Source organism: Aquarana catesbeiana, linkage group LG11, assembly GCF_042186555.1.
Source record: "Aquarana catesbeiana isolate 2022-GZ linkage group LG11, ASM4218655v1, whole genome shotgun sequence".
Taxonomy (NCBI): domain Eukaryota; kingdom Metazoa; phylum Chordata; class Amphibia; order Anura; family Ranidae; genus Aquarana; species Aquarana catesbeiana.
In genome coordinates, this window is record NC_133334.1 from 227,769,401 (window position 1) to 227,789,870 (window position 20,470).

Here is a 20,470-nt window from a genome sequence, read left to right on the forward strand (position 1 = left end):
AAACTTTACTTGTTTGAGCACTAGTGATCTGAACACAGGTGCATTGTTGTCTATGGAACAATGCAAACAGCTGCGTAAAGATCAGTGATACAAGGATGAGTACAGAACTGTAAAATAAACATAGCAAATTTTACATTTGAGTGCAGTAAATTACGTGCATACAAGCATGTATACATGTGTAGCCAGGAGCTGGATACTTACATTTTCCTGCAATCAGAAGACGCTGAGGATCTGCTGAGGAAGACCATTCAGAGGTTGATACATGTGCAGAGGAGAGGATCCAAACCTTTGACGTTGCGCAGCCATGGTGATGAGCGAGCGGACGCTCTCAATACATGTAACAAGTGAATTTTGTTTTTATAAAAAAAGAATCCATCAGAGAACAATGGACTCGCCCATGTGAGGAGGCTTATCAACATTTAAAGAGGAGTCTCACAGAAGCCTCAGTCTTGGCATATGCTGATGTGGATGCTAGCCGAGATGGGTTGGGGGGAGTCTTTTACCAAGAACAAGATGGTGGACTTAGACCAGTGGCATATGTGAACCGAAGCCTGGTCCCCTCTGAGAAGAACTAGCCTTTACACAAATTGGAGTTTTTGGCTCTGAAATGGGTGGTAGTTGACAAGCTGAAAGATTATTTGTATAGAGCTAAGTTCATAGTGAAGACAGACAATAACCCTTTGACCTACCTCTTTACTTCTGCTAAGCTAGATGTCATTGGACATCGATGTTTAGCATCATTGGCCGGGTTCCAGTTTAGTTTGAAGTATCGACTTGGAATTGGCACTAGAGATGCGGATGCAATGTCTCGTAGGCCTCATCAGCCAGTAGAAGGGTTCAGAGAATGGACTTTTGTGCCTACAGAAGGAGTGCAAGTTTTATGCAGAGGTCTGGTCCAACGCTTGAAAGGAACTGTAGATGCAGGGATTTTAGTTTTAGCATGGACTTCCACTTTAAGACCAGATGAGGTTGGGTCGATGAGGGCACATATTAGCATGATGGCAACTTTTTCACAAGTTTTCATTTGCTAAAACTTCAAATGACAATGTGTTCACTCTCATGAGCATTTGATGCTTGCCCAGTGAACTCAACTGTCCTCCAGATCAGATCCAGATGCCTGTATTCTTTCCTAAATGCATATAATATAACTGGATACTGGATAGTAACATTTATAGGTAACGTTGATCCAGGATATATCTGATTGCCTCTTGGGGGAATCGGGAAGGAAATTTTTTTCCCTGCTGGAGCAAATTGGATTATGCTTTATTGTTTTTTTTGCCTTCCTCTGGATCAACTGTGGGTATAGGATTGTGCATATGGAGGGTTTCTATTTCTGTGTGTTTTGTTTTTGCATTTTTTAATATGTTGGTTGAACTGGACGGACTTGTGTCTTTTTTTTTCAACCAGATTACCTTTGTAACCATGATGGGATGTTTTGCTAAATTCAGTTCTATCAATTCTGATAGTGTTTTTGTACTCAAGGTGAAATTTGGTTACCCAGGCTCATACACTGTAGCCTATGCGTGTCAGCCCACCACTGAGTAAAATATGCCAAAACATAAACATTTTTTCTCATTTTTAGAACAGAGCTGAGAACAATCTACAGTTTACAGTGGCCTAGATTCCCCTAAACAAGCATGTGAAGGTTTAGGACAGTAGAGGGAGCCGTAGAGCAAAGTTAAAAGCTATGTGATAATTGGAAAGCTATAGCTCACACCTGGCACCAAGAACTAGCACGTGATTTGTCATTCAGTTTGTGTTATGCCGCGTTCACACAGTCGGACTTTCCGGCGGACTTGGTCCGGCGGACCAGAGTGTGCTGGACAATCCGCCCGTGTGTAGGCGCCAGCGGACTTTTCCGGCGGACTTTTTCCCCAAAGTCCGCCGGACCAAGATTTTAAACATGTTTAAAATTTATCCGACGGACTCAGTTTCGGGCGGAAAGTCCGCTCGTCTGTGTGCTGGTCCGACGGAAAGTCCGCTCGTGTGTATGCTGGTCCGACGGACCAGATACGACGCGAGGGCAGGGTATTGCATCTCGCGCTCGCTGCAATAGGAAAAACAGATTTTCCTATTGCGGTGAGCGCGGGGCATACCAGGCCCTTAGGTCTGGTATGGATTATAAAGGGGAACCCCCTACGCCGAAAAAAACGGCGTGGGGTCCCCCCTAAAATCCATACCAGACCCCAATCCGAGCACGCAGCCCGGCCGGTCAGGAAAGGGGGTGGGGGCGAGCGAGCGCCCCCCCCCTCCTAAACCGTACCAGGCCGCATGCCCTCAACATAGGGGGGTGCTTTGGGGGAGGGGGGCGCCCTGCAGGGCCCCCCACCCCAAAGCACCTTGTCCCCATGTTGATGAGGACAAGGGCCTCTTCCCGACAACCCTGGCCGTTGGTTGTCGAGGTCTGCGGGCGGGGGGCTTATCGGAATCCGGGAGCCCCCTTTAATAAGAGGGCCCCCAGATCCCGGCCCCCCCACCCTATGTGAATGAGTATGGGGTACATGGTACCCCTACCCATTCACCTAGGGAAAAAGCATCAATAATAAAACACACTACACAGGTTTTTAAAATAATTTATTAAACAGCTCCGGGGGGGTCTTCCTCCGGCTTCGGGGGTTCCTCCGGTTCCTCTTCTCCCGGCGTCCGGTTGGTTCTTCTCCGCTCTCTTCTCCCGGTGTTCCAGTTCTTCGGCCGGCTCCTCTGCTGTCTTCAGGTAGCTCTCTTGCCAGCAGAGGTCCGGGCTTCTGGGCTTCTGGGCTTCTTGGCTTCTTCCCTCTTCTCTTCTCCAGATGTTGACACGACGCTCTCTCCGGCTGGACTGCTCTCTGAGGGCTCCGTTGTGACTTATATAGGCGGAGACCCCGCCCCCTAATGATGTCACAGTCCCTGGGCATGCTGGGACTGTGACGTTTTAGGCGCTCGCTCGTCCCCACCCCCTTTCCTGACCGGCCGGGCTGCATGCTCGGATCGGGGTCTGGTATGGATCTTTGGGGGGACCCCCACGCCGTTTTTTCGGCGTAGGGGGTTCCCCTTTATAAGCTATACCAGACCTAAGGGCCTGGTATGCCCCACGACGGGGCTCGCAAGGTGTCAATCTTGCCGATAAAAGCGGCAAGATTGATTTCCTTTTCTAGTCCCGTCGCACATGAGTCACGTTCAAAATGAACGGACTTGTCCGTGTGTGGGCAAGTCCGTTCATTCTGAAAGTCCGCCGTAACTCCGGCGAAAGTCCGTCGGAAAGACGGGCGGACTTAGCCCGCCGGAAAGTCCGACCGTGTGTACGCGGCATTACAGACAGAGAGTTAACAGACTAAGCAGTATGAACAATGAAAGTGGAATTTTCCAGCTATCTCTGTTACTTTCACCTTTGATTCTGTAACCAAACGGATCACTGGTGTGCCCTGTCTGATGATCTGAGACACAGATATTGGAATGTGCATTCTTTGTGCTTTTGTAGCACTGGCTGGTATTTTTAATGCAGGTGCACCTAAGCTGTATTGCTACGGTTGTAGCAATAAACTTATTTAATATATTACATGATATATCTTTAGATAAAGTACTTTAGTTTAGTGTTCAAGTTCCTGATGTATCTCTTCGTTTTGGAACTATGTGTGCATTATAAGAAGTGTAATCACCATACTACTGTATATTTACTGTATTTTATAATTACCATGCCATCCATAATTGTTTATTTGGAATGCATTGTTCTTTGATTTTAAAGTGATTGTAAAAGTTATTTTTTAATAACAAACATGTTCTACTTACCCAAGGGTTTTGCACAGAGCGGCCCCCTGATCCTCCTTTTCTGGAGTGCCCCATCAGCGCTCCTGCCTCCTCCTCTTCATTGGGTGCCCCCACGGAGACCCGCATTCCCTGGGGGCATGAGTCCTGCTGCTGCATCCATTGGCACAGACAGCAGGACTTGGCCCCACCCTGGCTCCCGTGTCACTGGCTTTGATTGACAGCAGCGGGAGCCAATGGCTCCCACTGCTATCAGTCTATCCAAAGAGGACCTGGGACAGCGGCTGGAGCTGCTGGGCTCGTGTACATCGCTAGAACGATCAGATTCAGGTAAGAAAAAGAGGGGCCTCTGGGGGGCAGCTGCAGCACAAAAGGTTTTTCTCCTTAATGCATTGGAACGCCTTAAGGTGACAAAACTATGAGACTTTAACTCCTTCAACCTTACAGAAGTGAATGGAGACATATCTTCTCAAATTTTCCGTAGGGTGTTAAAAAAAAGAACAGAGATGGTAGATATAGCATAATTATGAATCCTATAATTGTAATAAAGAGGAAACGGTGACAATAGGTATTAGGTTGAAATTTGGAGGGATACAGAATTTTGGGTACCTGGGAAGTGGCTTATGGAAATATGAAATGTCTAACAGTAGGTTTATGTGCACAATTCATGGTTGCCAGACCATAATAAAGCAAACTTCACTAATTGATTCACTTATAACCAAATGACCTTAAGCCAAGCAATATTCATTAGCCATATCTATTTAGGATTACTGATATTGAGGCTGGGCTTCAAACATCATGATGCGTTGTGAATACTTGTAGCCCTGCTGATAATGTTTACCAGTTTATGGCCTCGGTTCTGAATACCTAAGTATTTATTTTTTAACAGAAAAACCAATGGGTCCTCCTTAGTTGATGCAATATCCTGGACCAGAAATCCAAAACATTCTGGATTTTCCACCAGATGTGTTTTGCATATCTTATTTGTTTGCATGTTCTAAAACATAAGACTTATTTGGCATTGTCAACTCAGTGGAATCGTTCTGGGAGCAAATTGGCTTTATGTAATATTACGATGGAATATCTTATATGTTACCTAATAAGCTGCCTTGGTTTCTAAAGAAGCAGCAAAGCCTTCAGGAAAGAGAAGTCCAAAGGTTTTTATTTCCAGATAAATCTGATCATTGCGATGGGCTGAGTTGCAGTAGGTTGCCTATCTTGTATGGAATTTTGGAGGTCCACTAATGAAATGATAAAAAACTGGAGGAGGGAGAACATAAGATTGTGAAAAAGTTTGATGATTGAAGATGGGATTGAAAATGGTATTACAATCCAAATCTTCTTTGTAGAGAAATGAATGATCAAAAATGAGAGGAACATTATGCTAAATTATAATGAGAACACTCCCCCAACAATGTATATCAGTACATTCTGCAATCACAATATACACTACATTACCAAAAATATTGGGACGCCTGCCTTTACACGCACATGAACTTTAACGGCATCCCAGTCTTAGTCCGTAGAGTTCAATATTGAGTTGGCTGACCCTTTGCAGATATAACAGCTTAAACTTTTCTGGGAAAGATGTCCACGAGGTTTAGGAATGTGTCTATGGGAATGTTTGACCATTCTTCCAGAAGCATTTGTGAGGTTAGGCACTGATGTTGGATGAAAAGGCCTAGCTCGCAGTCTCTGTTCTATTTCATCCCAAAGGTGTTCTATCGTCTTGAGGTCAGGACTCTGTGCAGAATTCTTAGACACATGTCTTGTAGAACATTTTTTTTAATTTACACAATAGCTCCTCTGAGGGGTGAAAACTGAAAATGTATTAACTAAAAATCAATTCTTCTAAGTAAAATTAAAAAAAAAAACAATACAACAGACTGTGCGCAAGTTAATATATCTCTCCCGAAATTCAGAGGAGGAGCCGGAGCATCGGATGCTTCCATATACCATAAGGCGGTGATACTTACTCGAGTGTCAGACTGGTTCCATCATTCCCCTTCTAAGCTTTGGGTCCAACCGGAAAACCACATGAATCCTATTGATCTTTGTGCATTCCCCTGGATCCCATCCACCCTTCCCAAGGGCCCTTCTCTCCTACGAGACCTTACTCGCCAGAAGCTTCAAATGTGGAATCACTTGACTACTACTTGCAACCTATCTAAACCTTTTGGACCCATGACACCTTTTTTTGGGACACTGGCCTTTCCACCGGCAATGCGTGTGATGGAGTATGGGCCTCCACAGGTGACTTGCTCAAGTTCCTTGACCAGATCCATCACTAACGACAGCTACTCCTTCCACTTCACTCCCAACTCATCCAACGCAGTGGTTTCAGAGACAACAAGTAATGTCCTGCATCCGTACTGTTCCCACCTTATCGGACATTCTTGCTGACCCGACGGGTCTTGAAGATATGTTCCTTCAGGAAGATTCTCCGACTCATGTTGTCTCCCAACTTTATTCATTATTAGTAGGGATGCACCGAAATTTCGGCCGCCGAAACATATCGGCCGAAAATGGCCTATTCGCCAATTTGCCGAAAGAGAAATGTTGCCGATAATGGTGCAGAAAAAAGGGGCATGGCCATCCCGCTGGGTGCCACACATGTTTCATCCCGTGCGCCCCTCAGAGTCTTCCCTCCCTCCTCCTCCTCCTCCTCTCACTCCTGTCCTACACGGCCTCCCCAGTGCTTGGTAATGAATGCCACGCTCACATGCTGTGTGTCAGAGCTGGATCTGAATCGCAGTGCAGCCGATGTAACGATGTCCCACCTCCTAGACTGCCTCTTGTGATAGACGGCACTCTGATCCAATGCTAGGAGTCATTGTGCCGTGTGTCATAGGAGGAGGGACATTGGCTGCACGGTGATTCATATCCAGCTCTAAAACACAGCATGTGAGCGTGACATTCATTACCAGGCACTGGGGAGGCTGTGTAGGACAGAAGTGAGAGGAGGAGGGAGGGGAGACTCTGAGGGGCGTACTGGGATGAAACTGGATGCACGGCGATTCAGATCTAACACACAGCGTGACATCGTATTACCAGGCACTGGGGAGGCTGTACATGATGGGCACTGGCAGGCTGTACATGATGGGCACAGGAAGATTTATTTTCGGTATTGGTTTCGGCACAAAAAAACCCATTCGGTGCATCCCTAATTATTACTCAATGCTTTGTCCCCTGACCTTCCTCCCTATATGCAGGTATAGGGTCCAGAGCTACGACACTCTATTTGCCTCGGCGAAAGTGTTTTATTTTAACTCATAAACTTTCCTTTGCCACTAAAACTCAAGAAAAGGGGTTTAAACTGGTCACTAGATAATACTGATGTCCGTTGACCATCCACCACTTCAACCTTTCTTCACCGGACACTTGTTGTCTTGTATCCAGAGGCACCATGCTCTACATCTGGTGGAATTGCCCCCCTGTAAGGAGATTTTGGCAACAAATCTTTGACCTGTACTGTAAGCTGATGGCGACTTCTATTCAACCCTCGCCTGACTTGGTCCTAGTGTCTATGATTCCTAGATCCTTCAAATCTGTAAAGAAAGACATCCTGCGACACTTCCTGGCTGCAGCAAGGGTAGTTATTCCTCGCCACTGGAGACTGATGATTATGCCTTCCCTGGGGGACTGGGCGATTGAGGTAGACCATATACAAGATCTGGAACGTCTGTTGGCTCAGGAAACTGGACGGGAAGACCAGTTTTCTCTCACGTGGACCACGTGGTCTGTGTTCCACTTCTCTTTAGAGTTCCTTGACTGGGTGGAGGGGGTGGTTTGGCCGTCACCCCCCAACGGCCTTGTTGGCGTGTATTATATTCTTTCCTTGCTTCTTTATGTCCTTCCTCTTTTCCATCTGGCCTTTTATTTCCCTCCTAGTCTTATATTGTTTAGGGGCCGTGTATTCATCCTTTGTGCCCATTGACATTGGTTATATATACGACAGCTTGTGATCTCCTCAGCATATTCTTCTTTCAAAAAAACCACAGTGTTATTAATATACTTCTCGATGCCCTTTCCTGCATAATGGAATGTCTTGCAATGTCATTTTTGGTGCCTCTCACCTGTATTGTTAATCTGTATCCCTTGATTTTAGTATAATTATCTGTACTTCTTCGTTTTTTTTCTTTTTGATTACTTGATCTTGAATTTGTGTATAAGAGATTAAAATTTTTAATTTTTTTTACTTTTATTAATAAAACAGACTTTTGCTTCTATTTTTATTTTGTGTTACCTTCTCTTTGTATTTTTTCAATAAAAACAGATTGAACTAAAATAAAACCATCAGGCAGTGCGATATCGGCGTAATGGCCCAGGTAACCACAGACTTCAGTTTTCCAGAAATATTTGACAGCAGTAATTTTCCATAATATTCTCAGAGTAGAAAAAAATCAGCATATGTACGCACAGTGCTTGTATTATTCCCAGATGAAATAAATTTTATTTATCTACAATCTTTATTGCACAGCTACCAATGTCTAAGATAACTTAAAACTCTGATCTCTTTGAAATTGTCATAACAATACTACAAGTCAATAAGGAAATATAGTAGTCACAGCAAGTGTATCCCCCCCCCTTTTTATTATCATCTCCCAAATGTAGCACTACCCCCGTAGGAGTTGCAAATGTCAGGGTTCCCTACTGCAGCACAGCCAGGCACATAGCCTCTTCAACTTTCATTCAGACACAGTGAACAGTCCTTGAGCTTTTATTAGGGGGTAATAACTTGGATGGGGATAGGAATTATGGGATACTCAATCTTGACAGTAACAAAAACCAGGGACAACTTCCTTCCTATATACAGCTTTACTTGATCCTTCTGCACAGCTCCATTTGATCCTCTGTTCAGCTCCAATTTATTCATTTTAGAAACTTAACAGACTCTGTAAGATTACCAACAGCCCCTTACAGGCGTGGAACTCTCAGTCCCTTAGGAAAGTAGCACAATGTGTTGTGAACTGCATCCAACTGTCCCAGCTCTACCACTGCAGGAAATAGCTAGCCAATCTGGCTGCCTCTTCACCAGCCCACCTGGCTGCTTTTTCACCAGTCCACCCGACTGACTCACTGAAGATCTTCCAGGGCAAGCCTGAAGACTTAAGCACACCGGTGTCTTCAAGAGAAACTAGCTACATGTGGCAGTCTCTCCCCTTGTAAGTTGCTGCACCATGCTGCTGTACTCACACTGTCCTTTTCTTGCTCCTGCTGCCTCTCAGGAAAGCCTCCTTCCAACTTCTGCTGTGGTAGGATCCTTCCAGGCCAGCACCTGAGCCCCAGACTGAGGCAGCGTCCCCACCCCCCCAGACTAGGGTGTTTGCCTCAAGGGCCATGACAGTCTCCTCATGTCAGGGCTAGGCTCAGATCTTTCTTCTCAAAGCTGGCCGCTCAGCTGTCGGCTAATTTCCAGCTCCTATCTCTCCACAGTGACTCGCCTGTTGATATTCTGCTCGTCAGTCCTGCCTACTTAAGCCACCCAGTCCAGATGATCTCTGCCTTATCCTTGGTCACGTCTCTAGAGACCCTCTCCTGTGTTCCTGTTAAAGACTTGCTTGGCTGACATTCCTTCTGGCTCCAGATCTTGCTTGCTGTTCCACTACGCTCATCTCTGGCTCCCTGACGTTTTGGCTTGTCTATCTGTTCCAGTTCCTGAACTCTGGCTATGTTTTGACTATGTTTACTCTGTTTATCTTTTTGTATTATTATTAAACAAATGTGATTTAACTGTACTTCTGTTTCAATCTGATTCATGGTTTCTGACACCTCAGCACTGCATCTCCATCTTCCACCCAACTCCCTGCCCAGCATGACTCATTTCTATTTAAGGGCCCACTTAGTCCCCTGCCAGGCCCACCTCCTGGGGATTAGCTAAGGGCCCCTAAATATGCAGGGCAACCCTCCTTGTCTCTGTCCACTAGCCTCCAGAACATTCTCCAACATTCCAGAATCAGGGGGAGGCACCAGAGACCTACCCGTTTGAGTCATGCTGCCCTGAATTCTAATAACCGTGACCCAATTACAGACTCACAGGCTTAAAGGGGTTGTAAACCCTCTTGGTTTTTCACCTATATGCATTCTATGCATTAAGGTGAAAAACCTTTTTTAGTGCTGCAGCCCCCCCGAGCCCCCGTTTTACTTACCTGGACACTGTCATCCTCTGTCCAGGAACGAGCACACCATTTGTAGCTGGTATCTCGTGTCCCAATTGGATAGACTGATAGCAGCACAGCCATTGGCTCCCGCTGCTGTCAATCAAATCCAATGACGCCGGGGGGCGGGCCGAGTCCTGCATTCTGTGTAAATGGACACAGATGCAGGACTCGGGAGCGTGCCCGCATGGGTGTCCACCAAGTAGAGCGCTTCTGCAACGTGGACACTCAATGCGGGGAGGAGCCACCAGCACCGCCGTGGGACCCCAAAAGAGGGGGTTTGGGGCCACTCTGTGCAAGTAGATTGGCTTTAAGGCCCACCTGCCCTACCGCCACATATGTGTATGGCAGAATGGGAACTGGTTATTGTTGCACAAAGATTTTATTGGGTTTTTCAAAGTTAGATAACAAAAGGTAAAAAAGGTAATACACAAAGAAGTGCAATAAAAAAATCATAGAAAAGGCATAATTTGGCACTGACACATTACAACTAGCCCAGGCGATCACAAAACTATACAAAAGTCTTCACTAGTCAAGGGCAGGTCCAGAGAGTATGCAAATTCAATAGCATTATGTCACATAATGAGGATTAGTAGGGAATGTATTGCCTGTAAGGCGGTAATCCCCCAAAGAGAAGAAATAAAAAGAAAAAAAAAGAGGGGGCTGGAAACCAGAAAGGAAAGGGGAAAGGCATAAGAGGGCCGCCAACAGATGTAGACTGCGTAAAGAGTGAAAAGAAAAGGAAGAGGAGAGAACAAAGTGGAGAAGAGGAAACGGGAGTTTGCCTGGGGAAAAACAAGAAGGAGGGAAAGTGTAGCCAAGGGTCCCAAACCTTCAGGAACTTAGAGTGGGTGTCCAAGAGAATGGATGTGAGCTTCTCCTGCACCATATTTCCCATAAGGTGCTGTTTAACCTCAGTAAAATGAAGAAATGGTTCGCACCAGGCCTGGGCTATGGTCTGCCATGCTGCCAGGAGGACAAACACCACCAGCTTCTTCTGAGATTTGGTCAAGGACAGAATGGATTTGTGCAGCAAAGCTTCCCAGGGATTGCGTGTTAAGGTGATGGACAGGACTGATCTAATCAGAGACTAGACATGGGTCCAACATCTCTAAGCTTTTAGGCAGAACCACCAGATATGGAGGAGAGCAGTGGCGGAAGTATAGGGGTCACTGAGGTCGCCATGGCAACCAGGCCCCATGCTGCAGGGGGCCCTTGTATACCTCGATAGGAGGAGCGACAAGGGCGGCTGAGACCGATCCTCAGCCGAACTATAATCGGCACTGCAGGGAGCTCGTCACACTGATTTGACCTAAGGTGAAAGTACAGTGTGTGTGTGTGTCTCCCCTACAGTGCAGTACCCTGCAGGAAGAGGTAAGGTAAAGCACTGCCGTTTTTTAAAAGGCTATCTGTATGTATGTATGTGTGTTTATATATGTGTGTGCATGTATGTGTGTGCATGCATCTATGTGCATGCATGTATGTACAGTATCTCACAAAAGTGAGTACACCACTCACATTTTTGTAAATATTTTATTTAGTAGTGAGTGTACAGCTTGTATAACAGTGTAAATTTGCTGTCCCCTCAAAATAACTCAACACACAGCCATTAATGTCTAAACTGCTGGCAACAAAAGTGAGTACACCCCTAAGAGAAAATGTCCAAATTGGGCCTAATTAGCCATTTTCCCTCCCCGGTGTCATGTGACCCGTTAGTGTTACAAGATCTCAGGTGTAAATGGCGAGCAGGTGGGTTAAATTTGGTATTATCGCTCTCACTCTCTCATACTGGTCACTGGAAGTTCCACATGGCACCTCATGGCAAAGAACTTTCTGAGGATCTGAAAAACAGAATTGTTGCTCTACATAGATGGCCTAGGCTATAAGAAGATTGCCAAGACCCTGAAACTGAGCTGCAGCACGGTGGCCAAGATCATACAGCGCTTTAACAGGACAGGTTCCACTCAGAACAGGCCTCGCCGTGGTCGACCAATGGAGTTGAGTGCACGTGCTCAGCGTCATATCCAGAGATTGTCTTTGATCGCTTTTCAGAGGCGTTTGACAGCCGGTAAAGAGGCAATATGTTGCCTCCTGATCGCCTGTTTTAACCCCTTAAATGCATCATCACTATGCTGCAACTACATGCAATGAACACAGTTGCAGGGTGGTTGCAGTGCAGCCCCATTCACCTAGGGGTATACTTCAAGGGTGCCCTGACTGGAAAAAGATTAAGAAACACTGGCATAGAGGAACCGATCTCTCCATTTTCCTCCTGCAGCCGCTGAATGCCTGCGGGAGGGAGAGGAGTAGAAGCAGGGGAAAATGGAGAAATCGGTTCCTTTATATGAAGCCACCCACTTGCGACCTGGCCCTGTTGTTCTGCCACTGGGCTCGGAGGAAAGGGCCCTTAAGGCCCAGTTCACACTGCTGCGTTGCAAATTTAGCACAAACATGATCCGATTGCGTTGCAATTTTTTTCATTGCAAAATATTTGTTTTTTTTGCGAATCTACTGAAAATATTGCGAATTGGTGGGAGGGGATCGCGATTTATGTCTGGCCAATAGAACCCATTGTTTATGCTGATGTAAAAATAGCTGTATTTACTTCCTGTTTTTTTGTGGAGTGTGTAGAGAGGAGCGTGGACAGCATGTATTACCATTCATTGCCTTTGGTTATGGCTGCAGTAATAACTGCTACTGCTGCAGTCATAATAAAAAAGAAAAAAAAAAACAGGTTGAGGAGGGGGAGGATGATGATGCCAAGTAGAAGATACTGGGTCCACCCTGTTATTGCAAATAGGGAGGAGAGAGGCCAGTTCAGGATCATCTATAAAGATCTACGTGCACATGATGTGAAATTTTTCAACTATACTCGTATGTCAATGGGTAGGTGGGTAATTATGTAAAAATTCAACTTTCTCCCCATTCCTCCATCCAACCCTACATCCCTCTATCTCCCCCCTCCCACTATCCATAACCCCTCTATCCCTCCCCGCCCCCTACTATCCCTCACCCCTCTATCCATCACCATTCATAACACCTAGTACATCCCTCTTCTCCACATCCAACCTCCCTCCCTCCCCCCACTTACCTCTCCCCCCGTTTATAATATGAATTCAAGCTGGGCAAATCGACCGTGAGTTCTATTGTGCATGAAACCTGTGCAGCTATCTGGCGAGTTTTGATAGATAAGGTGATGAAGAAGCCGACTAGTGAAGACTGGATTAAAATTGCCAAAGTGTTTTGGGAGAGGTGCAATTTTCGAAATTGTGTGAGTGCAGTATATGGAAAGCACATAAGAATAATCTGCCCAATTGGTAGTGGCTCAAAATACTTTAACTACAAATAATATTTCTCATTCATTCTAGTGGCAGTGGCTGATGCCAATTATTAATTTACCTATGTGGATAAAGGATCATATGGAAGCAGCTCTGCCTCAGGCATCTTCTCTCATTCTTCTTTTGGCAAGATGCTATGTGAAAACTCACTGAACCTTCCTGATAATCACACACTTCCTGGAACAAATCAACCTCTGGAGCCTTATGTCTTTGTTGGAGATGAGGCATTCCCTTTTTCTGAGCGCCTTCTACACCCATATGCAAACAGAAGGCTTACCATTGAAAAGAGGGTATTTAATTACTGACTATCAAGGGCAAGACGTGTAGTGGAGTGTGCTTTTGGCATACTTGCCAATAAGTGGCGTTTCCTGCACTCACCTATCTGCCTGAGTACGGAGCATGCCCTTGGTGCAGTGCAAGCAGCATGTGCACTACACAATTTTCTTAGCGCTCGAGATGGGTACATATTTGAGGACTCTTTGATGCATGACCTCGAACAGCTAACATGGGTCAGAACCCATGGCAACTACAGTGGGGAAAATGTTCACCAGGATTTTACAGAGTACTTTATGTCAGCAAATGGTCAGCTATCGTGGCAGCTAGATGCAACTGAGGCTTAGGTCAAAACAATGTACTCTGCTGAACCTACTGCATGGGTTCAATTTTCATTGAATAAAATAAAGAATTATTTGATACTGTTGACGTGAGTGTAATATTGTCATTATTTTATAAGGTGTGTGTGTGTTTGTGTACATATAGATCTTCCTACACCATATTACAGATAACCCTAACCAATTTTAACCTAACCTTTTAATGCACGGGAAAAGCCCGCAGTGCGCACAACTAGTTTTTCCCGGCCACTTGAGCACTACCCAAGAGCCCAGAATCACTGAGTGGCTCCATGTATTCCCCTCCTCTGGCTCCTCCCCTTCTGAGAATCTCCTGCCATGTGCAGACAGAGCTCGGATAATGCCCGCAGCGGCTGAGCAGCTCCCTGATCAAATCCATAATGGAGGACCTGCCAGAGGTGGCACCTGAAGATCATCGAGTCTCAAGGTACTGCACATGACACTCCTGCCGGACACTAACAGCATCCCATGTTGGGCGCCACGAAAATCACCTCTGCCAGCCGCCTGTGATCTCACTCACACACAGAGTTGTGCACTGCAGTCAGGTTGAAAAAAGACACAAGTCCATTCAGTTCAACCATAAAAAATATATAAATAAATAAAATTAAAAAATATCATACAATCCCATATACCCAATCCTATACCCACAGTTGATCCAGAGGAAGGCGAACCCCCCCCCCCCAGAAAAGCAGGATCCAATTTGCTATAGCAGGGGAAAAAAAATTCCTTCCTGATCCAAGAGGCAATCGGATTTTCCCTGGATCAACTTTACCTATAAATGTTAGTACCCAGTTATATTATGTACATTTAGGAAAGAATCCAGGCCTTTCTTAAAGCAATCTACTGAGCTGGCCAGAACCACCTCTGGAGGGAGTCTATTCCACATTTTCACAGCTCTTATGCCCCGTACACACGATCGGACATTCCGACAACAAAATCCATGGATTTTTTCCGACGTATGTTGGCTTAAACTTGTCTTGCATACACATGGTCACACAAATCTTGTCGGAAATTCTGATCGCCAAGAACACGGTGACATACAACACGTACGACGAGCCGAGAAAAATTAAGTTCAATAGCCAGTGCGGCTCTTCTGCTTGATTCCGAGCATGCGTGGAAACTTATGTGGCTCACAACCAAAGTTAAAAAAAGCTATGAATAATAAGAAAAGAGCTTTTAAAAAATATAAAAATGAAGGGACACTATCATCGTTTAAATGTTACAAAGAATATGTAAAAAGGAAATCAAGGCCGCAAAAATTCAAAACAGACAGATTGCAAAAGATAGACAAACCCTCAAAAATTCTTTAAATATATTAATAGTAAAAAGGCATGTGGACCCTTTACAAAATAATCTAGAGTAGGTGACTGGGGACAAAGAGAAAGCAAATGAATTAAATCATTTCTTCAGTTCTGTGTATACAAACAGGGCCGCTGATAAGGCAGTACAGCCAGCCCTTCTGTACTGGGCCCAGGCACCATCAGTTCAAAAGGGGGCCCAGGCACCTGCTGAGCAAGAGGGTCAGCTGTACTGTCTTATTGCAGACGCCGATCCTCTTCTGTCTCCCCCTGCAGCGCTATCAGTTTCTTCTCCTATTTTCCCCTCTGGTGCACTGCTGGGGTATTGGTTCTACCATCTGTGCTCCTTCTATCTGCTGTCCAGGCCCCCCCCCATGTACGCATTTTTCAGGATAAAGAGCGGGGGGGGGGGCGGTAAATATGTAATTTACTGGATGTTTCCTATGCATTCATCTGTGCTGCTGAGGCTGCAGAGAAAGGGACTGATAAATCTAGGTCTCCAGTCACTTTCGGCTGGGGGGCTCTGTCAGGTAGGCTGTATGGGGCCCCGTGATTTCTAACCACAGCCCTGTATACAAAGGAGCATGTCCATTATGGGGGGTGGTATTTTACCAAATTCAGAGAGTAGTGATTAATGATTCTTACTCTGAATGGTCTAAGGGTATTAGTGGTGTACCCAAAGGTTTAGTGTTGGGACCCTTACTTTTTTCTGTTCAAAAATTTTTTATTGAAAAGAAGACATAGCGTTCAACAGGCAATATTTATACAACATGTAACAATGAGGTTTATACATGTTTTTTTCCCCTGTGTCATCAATGTTACATCAAATATCAGGGATATGTCACAAACCGGGGGTCCGGGGACCAATTTTCGCAGAGATAGCTGCGGACGTATTATAACTATTTCCCTTTACAATTAAAGAAAACAAAAGAAAAAAAAAAACAAACAAAAACTAAAACTAACGATTTATACTTTTGTATGAAAAGTAAATCTGCGAACAAGTATAAAGTCAAAATCTGGTAGACTTTTTGTTATTTGTAGAAAACATTAATAGTGATATAACCGTAAGAGAGACAGTAAGTAGAAAAGAAAGAATAAGGAGAGTGGTAGGAAAAGAGGAGGTGAGGAAAGACTAGAAACAGGTGTGGAGAGGAGAGGAAAGGTCGAGGGGGGCGCACGAACCCCCAAAATACCATTAAGTCTATCTAATGTTGTTGTGGTCTGATTAAGGTTTTAGAAGGCGCCTATCGAAGTCTGGGGGTAGAAAGTGTTCAGTCCAAGAATTCCATATTTTAAGATGTTGGGGAATCCTATCAAGGATCGTTGCTTCTATTTTACTGTGGATCATAGCTTGAGTGACCCTATTTTTAACTTCGGCTAGAATGAGTTTTGGGGTTTTCCAGGCCCTAGCTATCATCTGTTTAGCTGCTGTTGTGAGCTCAAGGAGGAGGCGGGTCTGGGATCTGGTGAGATCCGAAGGGATGAGATTCAACAGCGCTATAGTCGGGTCAGGTTCTATGTGATGTTGAAATAGAGTGGAGGCCATTCGGAATACTGCAGCCCAGAATTCCTGTACTATTGGGCATGTCCACCATATATGTATTTGGGTACCCCATTCGTTACAGCCACGAAAACAAGTAGCAGGATAATTTGGGAGAAATTTGGAGATCCTGGCTGGAACCAGGTACCATCTCATGAGTACTTTATAGTTCACTTCTTGAGCGATTACGTTTTTGGATGATATTTTCGTATTGGACCAGATATTAGACCAGTCCTCTGCATCAAGTTCTAATGAGAGGTCTTTGGACCACTGCGCAGCATAAGATGGAAGATTAGTTGGGGGAGAGGTCAAATGAGTGTATAAAAGGGATATTAGACCAGGGGCATGAGGGTCAGAGTTGCAAATCCCTTCAAAAGTTGATAGGTCATCTAGTGAGGTGTGTGTGCCTACAGTTGTCTGAATAAAATGGGCTATCTGTAGATATCTAAAGAGTTCTGTAGGAGGAATGTCAAATTGGTTTTGTAGCGAGGAGAACGACTTTATAGTGGATCCAGTAACAAAATCACATATGCGATACAATCCCGCTCTAAGCCAGATTTGAAATGATTTTGGGTTGAATTGAGCCGGATAAAATTTCGGATGGTCCAGATACGAGAGTAATGGGGAGTGAGCAGATTGCAGTTTAAATGGGCCTCGGAGTTTGTCCCACAACTTAAGGGAGCAGTAATGGGGTTACTGATTGGACCACGGGTTGCGGGGGGCAACCATAATAGGTTAGATACTTTGAGGGGGTGAAGGTTGATGGCTTCCATACTGACCCAAAGTGGGATTTCATTTTGTGCGTGATATAGCATAATCTGGGCCAGCTGGGCAGCGTGGTAATATCCCAAGAAGTTAGGCAGACCTAACCCCCCCTTGAGTTTACTATGAAGTAGTATAGTTTTAGAGACCCTAGGTCTAGTGGGGCCCCAGATGTATTTGGACACTCGTGTCTGGATAATACGGTGATAATATGAGGGAATAGAGATCGGGAGGACTCTATATAAATAAAGCAGTTTTGGAAGCATAGACATCTTTACAGCTGCTATCCGGCCTAGCCAAGAGATACATAGTGGACGCCAGGATTCTAATAGGGCTGTTAGGTGTTTTAACATAGGGAGGTAGTTGGCTCTAAATAAGTGGGCCGGGTCGCTAGTTAGTTTGATACCAAGGTAAGCTATTGAGGATGTAGACCATGTGAAGGGGAAGAATTCTCGTATGTGTTCGAGTTCTGACTGTGGTAGAGACACGTTGAGAGACTTTGATTTGGACTGGTTAACTTCCAACCCTGATATTAGAGCAAATTTGTCTAGAAGATAAATAAGGTTCGGGAGTGTGGATCGTGCAGAGGTGACAAATAGTAGTGCATCGTCGGCAAATAGGCATAATTTGTGTGATGTAGAGGCTGTATCTAGGCCTTTAATATTTGGGTTTGCCCTAAAAAGGGCTACTAGTGGTTCAATCGCTAATGCAAATACTAGGGCGGAGAGGGGGCACCCTTGTCTTGTACCTCGTTGAATCTGAAAACAATCCGAGCGGTATCCTGAATATTTAACATATGCTTGCGGCTGGTTGTAAAGGGAAAGTTGGGGCCAAATTCCCGTCTTTGTAGTGTATAGTGAAGGTAAGGCCAAGAGACAGTGTCAAACGCCTTACGAATATCAAGAGAGAGAAGATGCATAGGGATTTGGCGTGTTCGAGCTAGGTGTTGGAGTAGAATAACGCACCGGATGTTATCACTGGCCTGACGTTTTGGGATGAAGCCTACTTGGTCTTTGTGTATAAGGCCACCTATAATTTGATTGAGGAGTAACGCCATAATTTTGGTAAGGATCTTTATATCCAGGTTGAGTAAGGATATGGGCCTGTAATTGGACCACAGAGAATTGTCCATGTTAGGTTTTGGTATCATAGATATAATGGCTGTCAACGTATCTCAACCAAAGGAGTGCGGTTTACGGAGAGCGTTAAAGGTGTTGGTGAGGAGGGGGGCTAGGGTGGGAGCAAATTTTTTGAAATAAGAGCTAGAGAGACCGTCGGGGCCTGGTCTTTTGTGTGGTTTAAGAGATTTGATAGCAATAAGAACTTCTTCAGACGTAACGGGGCATTCCATAGACTGTCTGCTGGCCTCTGATAATTTCGGTAGTGCTATATTTTGAAATAATGACTCGGCTTGTTTCGCCGAGAAGGTGCGTGTCGGGGTATATAATTCGGCTAACTTTCTGCGGAATTCTGAGAGCACCTTAACTGGGTTACTCGTGAAATTATCCTTGGCCAGTTTGAGTCTGATAGGATTATGTACCCTGTCCGGTCGACGAAGTCTTAGTGCCAGGAAGGTATCAGGCTTATTGGCTTTAGTATGAATTGTATGGTTAGATCTACGGATGGCTTTGTCTGCTGATTCTGCCAAAAGTAGGTCCAATTCTGTTTTCGCCTTTTCTAGCAAAATTCTATGGGGTTCAGTTGGAGTGGTTTGGAATTGGAGGAAGAGGTGGTGAAAATATGCTTCCAATTGCTGGGCTCTGAGTTTTTTGTCTCTTTTGAGGTGAGTGGATACAGATATACAGGTCCCTCGGATCACGGGTTTGTGAGCCTCCCATAGTAGGACAGGTGAGATATCAGGAGTGGAATTATGTTGTATGTATTCTTTAAGGGCTAGTTGTATATCAAAACAATAGGATTGGTTATCGTATTTATCGGCGCCATATTTGAATCTACCCACGGCTGTGTATGTCGGCGGCGACCGCGGCAATTGCCGCGATCGTTACGATGACACAAAATCGGCGGGGATCGGCCTATAACATGCACCCACGATTTTCCCCTGATTTTCAGGGGAAAAAAGTGCATGTTATATGCCGATAAATACGGTAGTTAAGTGTGCTTTATTTATACACCATGTGCGATCTTTAGATTGGGGAATCAGGGAAGAGACTGTTGTGATCACTGCGCAGTGGTCTGACCAGGTTATTGGGTGAATGTTTGAGTGGAGTAGGGTTGGCGAGGATGAAACTGGTATAAAGATGTGATCAATCCTTGAAAAGGATTTGTGCGGGTATGAATAGAAAGTAAAATTTTTCTTAGCAGGATTACATACTCTCCACGTATCCAGTAAAGAGGCCTGCTGGAAAAGTTTGCGAAATAATATAGAAGATGAATATTGTTCAGGGGCATAAGGAGATTTATCGAGATGTGGGTGCATTACTTGACTGGAATCGCCACACATGAAAGGGGTGCCCTTACGGTGGGATCGTATCATTTGTAATAGGTGGTTAAAGAAGGGATTGGGGTTAGTATTGGGGGCATAATAGGAGACTATAGTTGTCATTACATCTTGTACGTGCCCAACTAAAGTAATGTAACGACCTTCAGGGTCTTTGATTTCATTAGTTAAGATGAATGGAAGGGTATGATGAAATGCAACAAGGACACCACGTTGTTTAGTGGCGGCTGAGGCGGTTAACACTTGGGGGTATTTGGAACGGAAGTATTTGGGAGTTGCTTGAGTGGAGAAGTGAGTTTCTTGTAGGGCCACTATGTTGGCTTTCAGGGATGCGAAAGTGCGAAAGGCCTTAACCCTTTTATTAGGGGAGTTAAGTCCCTTAACGTTAAGGGAGAGTATGTTCAGGGGGGCATTTACGTGTTCTGGGGGAGGTACTATAAAGTAACTGAGGATCATGCGATCCCCCCTGACCTGGTGGGAAACGAAGAAGGAAGCAGAGAGAGAAATGAAAGGGAAAGCAGAAAGAGGAGTCAAGAAACAGTGCAT